At 35.3% G+C, this 10,546-nt stretch overlaps 1 long non-coding RNA gene across 1 annotated transcript; it reads right to left on the bottom strand.

The window, feature by feature from the left end:
- Positions 1-7,407: 7,407 nt before the first annotated feature.
- On the bottom strand, positions 7,408-10,539 carry LOC118274158 (uncharacterized). The gene is made up of 2 exons (XR_004783459.2): positions 10,273-10,539; positions 7,408-8,478 (listed from the first exon to the last, which is right to left on the bottom strand). It is a non-coding gene; the product is annotated as an uncharacterized LOC118274158 (long non-coding RNA).
- Between the last annotated feature and the right edge of the window lie 7 nt (positions 10,540-10,546).

Raw genomic sequence — 10,546 nt, 5'->3', positions numbered from 1 at the left:
ATTTTGATGCATCGACTCGACCCTTGCGGCATTTAAGTGTGGGAGAGCCATGCTTCAGCACGAATGGGCCGGCTCGACCGGAGTGATACCACGGCCTCACAGAAAACCGACGTGAAACAACGCTTGCGTTGTGTGAGTGAGGTTACCGGAGGCCCAATTCTCCCCTTCCCAATCTTCCCCATCCCCGATTCCCGAACAACAACCTTAAATTCCTAACTCCCAAAAAGCCGGCAACGCACTTGTAACGCCTCTGGTGTTTCAAGTGTCCATGGGCGGCGGCGATTGCTTACCATCAGGTAATACGTCTGCTCGGTTACCGGCTTGTTTCATAAAAAAACCCTTTGAAATTTTTTAAGTTTTATTGAAGAAGAGAGAGTTTTATAAGAAGCATTATTGAAGTTTTAAGAAAAAATATTCATTTAAATATTTTATAAACTTGAGTGCTGACAGTACTTTTAACTAACCAACAATCGGGGGCGAGTTGGAGTATCTAATAATTTAAGGGGCGAGTTGATGCACTTAGGCAATCAGGGGCGAGATCCAAGGGGCGAGCTGAGCCTACACCTGCTGAACATAGGCCTCTCCTAATGACTTCCAGATAGGCCGGTTAGAAGCGACCTGCATCCAGCTGCTTTCTTAATCAGGTCGTCTGTCCACCTTGTAGGTGTCATTTCAGTTATATGTAGAACATACTAATTGTGTACTTACTACTTTCGTACTCTAAATGCTATTTTAACGGCTACTTGAGATTTTATTGGATTGAAATTGCAATGACATCGAGATTAATTTTAAGGGTAGGCAGATCGAGTCCGGAGCTGCGGACTACCCTGGAGCTACGGACTACCCAGCGGGTTTACCGGGACTCCGGCTCGAAAAGCAGGAGAAGGAACGGGGTGGTTTTTAGTCAGTAAGAGTCTGATGGCGCGTTTACATTAGGTCGGTCGTAGGTCGGTCACCGAAGGCGGCGGCCGCATTCGGTTTAACAGAAACCGAATTAATACGGCCAAACCGAATACGGCCAAACGAATACCTGTTTATATTAGTTGGTGACCGAATACGGCCTGCAGCCGAATACGGTCTAACCGACTAATGTAAATGCGCCATGACACTCCCTCTCGCCCAAGGCGAGAGAAGTAATTGGATGAATTGCCCCTCAAAAAAAAGTCAGATCGAGTGAGCACGGATCATGTATCAGGTAAACAACATGGTAGGTGTAATAAAGAAAATTGGAAATATCCTAGAAACATACAATATAATGAAGTAACGTCTGCTTTTCACCTGTTCTGTAATGAGAGTCGTATTAAAGAGGGTCGGCTTATTGTCATATACCGGGCAGCATTCCGTGTAACTGAGAACCTGAGAAGCTTTGAAAAATCGAAACAAAAAAATAATGAGAGAACCACTCAACAAAAGAGTCAGTCTAGTCTATGTTCTATTATTATTATTGCTCTACAAGATTAATTACATCATAGCTGGGTTTTAAAAATCATAACGATTTTTTTTGTGAAGGAAATGTGTTATTATTTAAATAAGCATAGTATCACGCATGTTATTCCTGGAGTAGGGGTCCACAGTAATGCACTGTTTAATGTACTTTTCGGCAGATATATGTTACGGGCGCCATGTACTCGTAACGTACGACTCTAATGCTCACCAGACAATTTCGAGAATTTTCGAAAGTTTTCAAATCTAGTAACATTTTTATTTTTGCCGTAAAATGTAACCCGACAAAGATAAAATATAAAAAAATATATTATACAAAAGTGTTTCAATAAATGACTACCAATACATATAATAATTATCTAAAAATCGCTTGATTCATACATACATATGAAACTCTGCACTGTTACGGCAACGATAGGTAGATTATTGTGATTAAATCTAATCAGATTAGTACGTTTTTAGATAGCAACATACCTACAGTAAGGAAACGCGTTTACACTCAGTGCGTAATGATTCGATATCAGATCCTCTATCCTTTCTATCAAAACAGCGATATTTCACGATTATCTTAAAGCGGATCACGATTGATTCAAAGAGTAAAAACGTGTGCATTTCACCATTTCCTATACACTACTTTGTTCAAGGAAAAACAGAGGTTATTAATCAGAAATTCCAGTAAACTATGACTTGCTAAATGGAGTTAAAAGTCAAATGGCGCTTTATCGGAAATATGAAGTAATAATTCATCTGTCTAAGTCCATGATCAGAATTATTTTGATACTTTTTCTTGAAATGGATTAAGTATACTTAATACCCTTAAGCATACTTTCGTGTAAACAATATATTTATCTAAGTGGATATAATACTTTCACATGAAATGTGTTAAAATACTATGAAGAGCTCAAAGGCTTGTTTATTTACGTTAGGGATTCCCAAACTTTCATGGTCAAGGACTTTTATATCACTCTTGTTTCTCTCGTTAAACCTTATACATAGAAAATATCTATTATGTCTTAACATACATTTCATAAAAGCATAGATAGGTCATAGGTCATTACAACATATTTTTTTGCACTTATTCTTCATTGATTTCTTTGTTTGTTTGAAGATGTTTGATTTACTAAAATAGACTGGTATGTATCAATATAACTTCATTTTGTGTACATAATAGTTAAAATAAATAAACGTGGTTCCAATGTTTGAATTTTAAATCCGTATTAGATATCCTAAGGACTGAAAAAGTGTGAATGATTAATGAGTTCCAAAATAGGTACTATCTTAAATCTGCCATGATGTGTTATCATTCTATCACACTTCAAACTAAATTAAAACTGTACAAGGGAAGTTCCAGTGCGTCGCGGAAATTAACAACTTAACAGGTATTAATGTAATTGATATTGTTAAAAGTAGCGGCGTGGTCGATAGGTACATCAAAGGAATGCATTAGATGTTATCAACTTTATTTTTAACAGTGAATCAATGATGACTATCTTCTCGATAATTTCCACAAATACTAATTAATCATCATAAAAGTGACCAATAGCTTTTATTATTACATTTGTTTGTTATTTACTGAAATTACTGTTATTATGTGTTTTTGTATATAAGTATATTTTGTATTTATAATGTCCTCCTGCCGGATAGACAAGAACAAGTCTATGAACTTGTAGATTAAATGCAGATAAACACGTCTATGAACTTATTATTGCGGTTTTGCGGCCGATGTTGAATTCAATCCATTAATACCGGGTACATATACCATTAATACAAGGGTAGTAGCTAGAAGCAGAGACCACGAACCAAACCACAAATGAATTATGTAACAAAATATGTATATTTTCATTGATACTAATTGTAGGTCATGCTCTACAAACAAAAGAAACCCTTCTTCAATTGCTATATCTCCACATCCAGCTAGCAGGTTATATACATATATATAGTTTTAAAAAAATGTCTATTAGAGAAACCTTTTTTTGAGAGGGAAAAATCATCCAATGACTTCTCCCGCCTTAGGTGAGGCGAGAGGGAGTGTCAGACTCCTACTGACTAAAAACCACCCGTTCCTACTCCTGCTCTTCGAACCGGAGTCCTGATAACCCGCTAGGTAGTCCACAGCTTAATCAGAGAACGCTCCTGTCCGATTTCTGTTAAATATGTAGTCCTTTACCGACGTACTCGTCATTAAATGGTTACTTAACCCAGTTTTTAGCAATTATTTTCGGAACAAAATCGTTACTAATGAATAGTTTTTTTAATAGGTTTAATCGGGTGTAAATAAATGACCTTTACGATACCTTTGAGAAGTAGGAGTGGTGAGTAATTATGGGTTATATTCTGCTGTTACCATACGGATAATAAATACTTATTTCAACGATATAAAAATCAGAGCAGCGAAGTCTTATGGATTTATCATTGAAAGGAATAATCTGTTGAACACAACGATAAATCATCGGGTGATTTAGATAGGAAATACCTACATTAGTGGAGACCACAACATTTCAGATTGCAGCTTTAATAAAAATCAGTTTCACATCTCTTATTTATATTTACTAGTGGTCGCCTAGTGGTCGAAATTCGACCATATACGATTTAATTTACAATACCACTTAACATACGTTCAAGGATAATTTTTATTTAACGAATTGCTATTTGTTTTGTAAAATTCAAATTAATATATTCCGGCGCATCATGAACAGGAAAACTATTCATATGAGACGTGAGAATATCGTCGCAATGTCTGTCAATTTTGACGTTTTGTCAAATACGATCAGATACTATGCATGGTAGTGTGTATAATGTTTTATTTATTGATTTAATGTACTTTATCATCATTATTTTTGAAAAATGTTAGCGTTCTGGACTTCTCCTACACATTAACTATAAGTGTACCAAATTTTATGCTCCTACGTCCGCGCAATTTTCGTAAAAAGGGGTACAAAGTTTTTGCATCACGTATTAATATATAGATAAGATATCTTATTTCCTTACAGTGATATTATTGAATGTAATAGACCACTGCAGGTTGGCCACGATCATTGAGAGATTTTTTTGGTAAAAGTATATTCATGGATATCGAGTGCGTTACGCCCCCCGCACGTGTAGGCTGCCCCGCCCCCTAGGACAGGGACAGCGTAGCGTGCATCGCACGCGCATCCTCGGCCTAACCTATCACTGAGGTGCACGGGGCGTTGTTACAAGACGTGTCGACAAACGGTGATTTTAGTATATAAGTGTAGAATAAATCTAGTGGGTCATTAATAAATTATTCGAAAATATATTTTAAAATTAGTATTTATTTATTTAAGTAGGCCTATCTTCAAGCTAACCATCTCTTACTTGGTATAGTCAGATACCTAAATAGTCTAATTGTCGTACTTATTATAAAGTTAATACACGCTACACCAACCACTAGTATTACTTATATAAATATATATCTTTTTGCATTACATACATTACATTGGCCCTACTGGATCAGCCCACGCGGGACGAGGGGGCTAGCAGTTGGTACGATCAACCATTTTGTAGGAAACGGAGCGCCTCGAGCCACAGCGCCACCGACTATAGAGCATTTAGGAATGCATGACGTCTCTACTCACGCGGCAATAAGCCGATTGCAGTAATGACATTACATTAAATTATAAATATATTGTTTTGTAGCAAACACACACAAATAATGTTAATATTAAGAGTAAAATGACACGCTTAAATATAAAAAGACATTTAATGAATAACGAAAATTTAAATCTTCGGTCAGTAGGCGCCGTATCCGTAAACTACTACTGCTTACATCAAGTCCTAGGCCCAACCAACTAGATGGGGCCCAGTAGGGCTGATGTCTGATCCGGAGCTGCGGACTACCTAACGGGTTTACCGGGGCTCTGGTTCGAAAGGCAAGAGTAGGAACGGGGTGGTTTTTAGTCAGTAAGAGTCTGACACTCCCTCTCGCCTCGCCCAGAGCGAGAGAAGTCATTGGATGATTTTCCCCCCTCAAAAAAAAAAAAAAATAAACAAAAAATGACCCAACCAACTGACGTTAACCTCATCAGATGACGGTCGAGGCTTATAGCAATAAAGCCATTAGCAGATAGGACTATCGGCACAATAAAATGTAGAGTTAAATCACGATATTACCAGACAAACACCTGTAGCACCTACCTACGGCAATTCAGATTCAACAAGCTTGAATAAGCAAGTTGTTGATGATTAATCCTACCCAAAGGGTTTTGTCTAAGTAAGTACTCTCCATTAGCTAGGTGAAGACAACTTGAAAGTATTTGTCGGTGCCGGTGCGATAACATATCCGACAAATGTCAGTCATACCATCCTTTAATTATTATTAATATTTGATCTTAAAGTTATAGGAGGGTACTCGAGATTCGTGTCGTAATTTGTTCTGCACAATTTGCATCCCTTCTTATTACTTGACTACAGCAAAATAGATGGTCTTTGTTTCTCTGCCTCCGGTAACAGTATTTTATAAAATATTCATTCCTTACTTTAACGGTTATCGTTACGCCACAAACCTACTTGACTTTTTCCATCTCTGCTGTATACTGTTTGTGTGAAAAATGCCGATTTCCTAGTACAAAACTGTAAGAAATATTTTAAAACTGTCGTAATAGTTTTGGTGTTTTAGTTTGCACCAGCAAGTCATTTATTGATCCTATTTCCTGACTAACTAAAATGTCTACGTTTATATTACACCATATTTAATTGAGAAAACACAATGTGTCAATGTCAAATACGACCTTGGTTAGTTGCACTCTCGCCCTGATTATCAAGGAATTGATTGCAATCTCTGGCAATAGATAATGACAGATAAGTTAGAATAATCGTGAACTTATGAGTCTTTGATTATACCGAAAATTACAGAGGTGGTACTTTTTTCGAGAATTACTGCTATCATATTTTATTGGTAATTGCCTTTTGGCAATTTAATGAATATATGGCCGAACAGAATGTAATAATAATGAAAACTATAAAACCATAAATGTATATCATTTTACATACTAAATAAAATACCGAGGGAAAATTATTGAAACTAAACATTACTTGTAAAGGTCACGTTGTAAACGTCTAGTTGATAACAAGATAACACGTGCATTAAATGTGACGTGCATGACAGAATGTTCTTTTAAATAGCCTTCCTCGATACACCTGTACAAGATTGCAAGTTTGTATTAATTCTCATATAAAATAAAATAAGGTTATTAGCAAAAATCTTGATAGGTAACCCTATTTTCGAAAATTACGAAGATGTGCGAGAAGTTAATTGTAATTAATAAATAAAACTTAACACACGCTACTACTAAGACCCACGTGTGTTATAAGTAAAATTTCGTCTATATAAAATCATCTGAAGTCTACTTTGGAATCTAGGCTTGCATGTATTACTCAATTTATTACAGCTAGTCGCGTATTGACGCGATTCCCAGTAATAAATAATTCTGTCGCCATTATAACCTCATAAATGACAAGTAGCCGGTAGCGCAATAGGGTAATGGCCTATATTTTTTGAAAAAATTAAATAATTCTAGTCTATAATAAAATTTTACAATAAAATATAATGCAGCAATAAATCCAAAAGATAAGATGCAATTATTAACAAGAAAACAATAAAAACACTTTGCAAAACAAATAAAAGAAAGAAATCGATATAAATTGCGTCCTAAATAATGTGACAGAATTATTTGTATAATTGGCCTCTCTGAAAGATATTATTTCATATTTAAACATAAAGATAACATGTATTAAATTAGAGAGAACGGCATCAGGGACAAGTTTGTAGCGAAGTGACTACGCCGTAGCTAGTCTACGAAATTATGCTACGAAGTTGTTTTAAGTTATACATAATTAGTATTTATTCATTACCTTCCTACATTTACTTACGTTACTATGAATATATCTCTTGTGTACGTATATGTATAAATGGAAATACCAGTTTACCAAAAGAAAACGCATTAATCATGTGATTGAATTTTTCTTTATCTGCTTAAAAGTAAATATATTGCCTCCCCTGGAGACATAATCTTAGCCAGACTTGTAACAGAATTGACCGTAATATTAAAAAAATACACTAATAAAACATCAAAACAATAAAAAGGGTACATTAAATGACTGATAAATATTTGGTATAGATATTAATCTCTAATTAATGTAAACAATTCTTGCAGTGAAATGAGACGTCTAGTGTGATTAGAAACATTGACAGACGATAACAGTTAGACCTTTTAAATAAACATTTAAATCTACTATTATAATAACAACATGGAAAATAATGAAACTAGAATTTTGATATCAATAAAGATAAATCCTACTTGCATGTAAACAAGCGGATTATAATGTTTTATTGCACTTCGTGGAAGTGCAGACCGTCGCGTCGTCAGCTTTGAGCACAAGTCTAAACAATACCAACATTGTATGTAGAGATAAAACTTACGAGTTTTACTTTCTGAAACTTGAACAGATGTTTGATAATTTTTTAATTTATTACAAAACCAAAATAAAAGTTTCCCAGGTTTACCAGCTGGCGCCTGACCATGAATATTTTGGCTATATTAATGCATTACACTATTTATCTTATCCGGCGAAAATGGCATTAACCTGGTATCTATATAGTGCGGATTTATTCTCGGCAGTATTAGGACAGGGGAAATACCTATTTGAATACATCAAGACGCCACATAAATATGCGTACGTCATAAAAGTAAGCTATTTTTGAGGGGGGGGGGATAATATTATTATAATCAAGTGACTTCTCCCGCCTATGGTGTGGCGAGAGGGAGCGTTACTGAGTAAAAATCACCACGTAGTAGGATACTCCTGATTTCGAGCCGGAGCCCCGGTAAACCCGCTAAGTAGTCCGCAGCTCCGGATCAGGCATTAACCCTACAGGGGCTGAGCACTCCTGTGGTGGTCTATAATGTCTCATTGAGGAGCGCGCGGAAGGCGACGCGCCACCGTACGCCCGGGTCTTGTTCTGGTCGGGCGGCGAGTTACCCTTGCTCGCCGTCCACAGACCGAAATTAGGTTTACCTGGGTAAAAAAGCTAGCATTAAATGTAAAATTTTCACACCCATCAACAAAAACGATAGTTTTCTGTGAATTTTGTATGAGTTATTAAGCTGTAACGTCATGATTTAATTTTATTACATTGAATATAATTCTAATTTATTCTTCAATTACCTAGAAAACAGAATCACTTAAAAATTCATTCACAGACATAATATGTTGTTACTTTAGAACCTCTTTGTAAGTACCTACTATCTACTCCTTCAGACAAGGTAATTATATAAAAAATATCAATAGGAAGATTTTTCATTATAAAATTTAATGGTTTTGTACCTTTATATCAATATCATCTAATTGAAATAATATTAAAACTGAAATATAACAAACAAGACATGTAGAAAATGAAGAAATGCCTTTAGTATAGCAATCAGATTTTTTATTTAAGCTTAAAGTACAGAAGCAACAATATGCTTACAGACTTTCTTATGGCAAACGGTCACCACAGCATAACCTAGCATCATCAATAGCCTATAAGTGTCCACTGCTGAGCAAAAGCCTCTTCACACACGAAGAAGTTTTGAGTATTAATCACCACAATTTTTCTTTACCGTATGTCACTGGTGTCTAAATAATCTTAGAAACTACATATTACTTAAAAACAGTCACATTAGTCACATTAGATCTTGATCCAGATTTCGAACGCTTACGAATAAATTACCGGGATTCATAGACGTTTTACATTTTTTTTAAACTGACTTAAATGTTTATTGTAACTAAATAACACATAGTTATTCTAGACCATAATCTGACCCTGTTACAAATTTCATCTCCATCCTTTCAGCCTTATGACGTGAAAGAGTTACAATCAAAGAAACATTTCGCATTTACAAATATTAGTAGCTTATTACGATTGCCATTTTAATTTTTTTTTGGTTCTCCATGTAAAACTGGTATTTTAAAACCATTTTTTGTTACTGTCTGGGCTCCGTATAATAACCTACTAAATGCTTGAAGATTTTTACATAGTTTAGTAATGGTTAGGTTTTATAAAAGAAGGTTCTTAGCACCTATATATTATAAATTATGTGAAAAGTGGTATATTTTAGAATCTTTTAAATGGGCCTCGGGTGCTCGCTGGAAAGACCGAAAATATATACATATTACAAATTTTTACCCGCAAATTTGTTCACGTCAAATAATGATTTCTGGTAGAATTTGGGATTTTGAATTAGTCTTTTTCAAGCTATTTTATTCTACGGCTGTAGTAAACGTTATCAGAATCTATTTGGTATCTAAGTTATGTTTACTGTTAATTTATTTCCGTAGTTTAGTTACTCGAGGATAAAAAATAAACAATCCCACGGGAGTTATACGCGTTGCCCGTACCCATTAGATAAAATCTATTCTTTGTCCTTTCCCGGGTCTCATCCATCGTTATATCGCATTTCATTTAAATAGGTACAGTCGTTTAGGTGATTCTTTAGAAGCCCAGGGATTTTAATGGCATGGTTCCCGATCTCGTGAGATTTGTGGGATAAAAACTATTATAATATGTTTTTGTTAAGTCTTAAACTATCGCTGTACTATATTTCACTGTATGCCAAATTTCAGCCGTCCAGTGGTTTGGATTGTGCGTTGATAGACCACTATGTCAGTCAGTCACCTGTGTCTTACATATATATTTAGATAGTATAGTTCTAGAGTGTGGTAGCTAACTACTATATTATTTAGCTCGATTAATACTTTGCAAAATCCTTTCAGATTTTAGATATCCGATTCTAATTAACGATCTCTTTCTATGTAAATATATCCAATTACCAATCCAAAACGAATCCAAGTCACATACAACGCGGAAGCTAGTAAAATACGACACAGGTAACAAAGTTTAAACATCCAACATCACATCACTTAAAAATTGTAATATCTGTCGCAAAAATTATTTCCTTCAGACTTTTATAATAATATTCAACGTAAAATCGAGGAGGAGGTTCACCGGCCTTCGTCAAACTAATACTGTATAACTGCACCTCATGCAACGCATACTCCACCAATCACTATCAATTTATCTTTTGTTACTAACATCGGTATACTT

This window comes from Spodoptera frugiperda, chromosome 3, assembly GCF_023101765.2.
Source record: "Spodoptera frugiperda isolate SF20-4 chromosome 3, AGI-APGP_CSIRO_Sfru_2.0, whole genome shotgun sequence".
Lineage (NCBI taxonomy): Eukaryota > Metazoa > Arthropoda > Insecta > Lepidoptera > Noctuidae > Spodoptera > Spodoptera frugiperda.
This window is presented reverse-complemented; position numbering and strand designations above follow the sequence as displayed.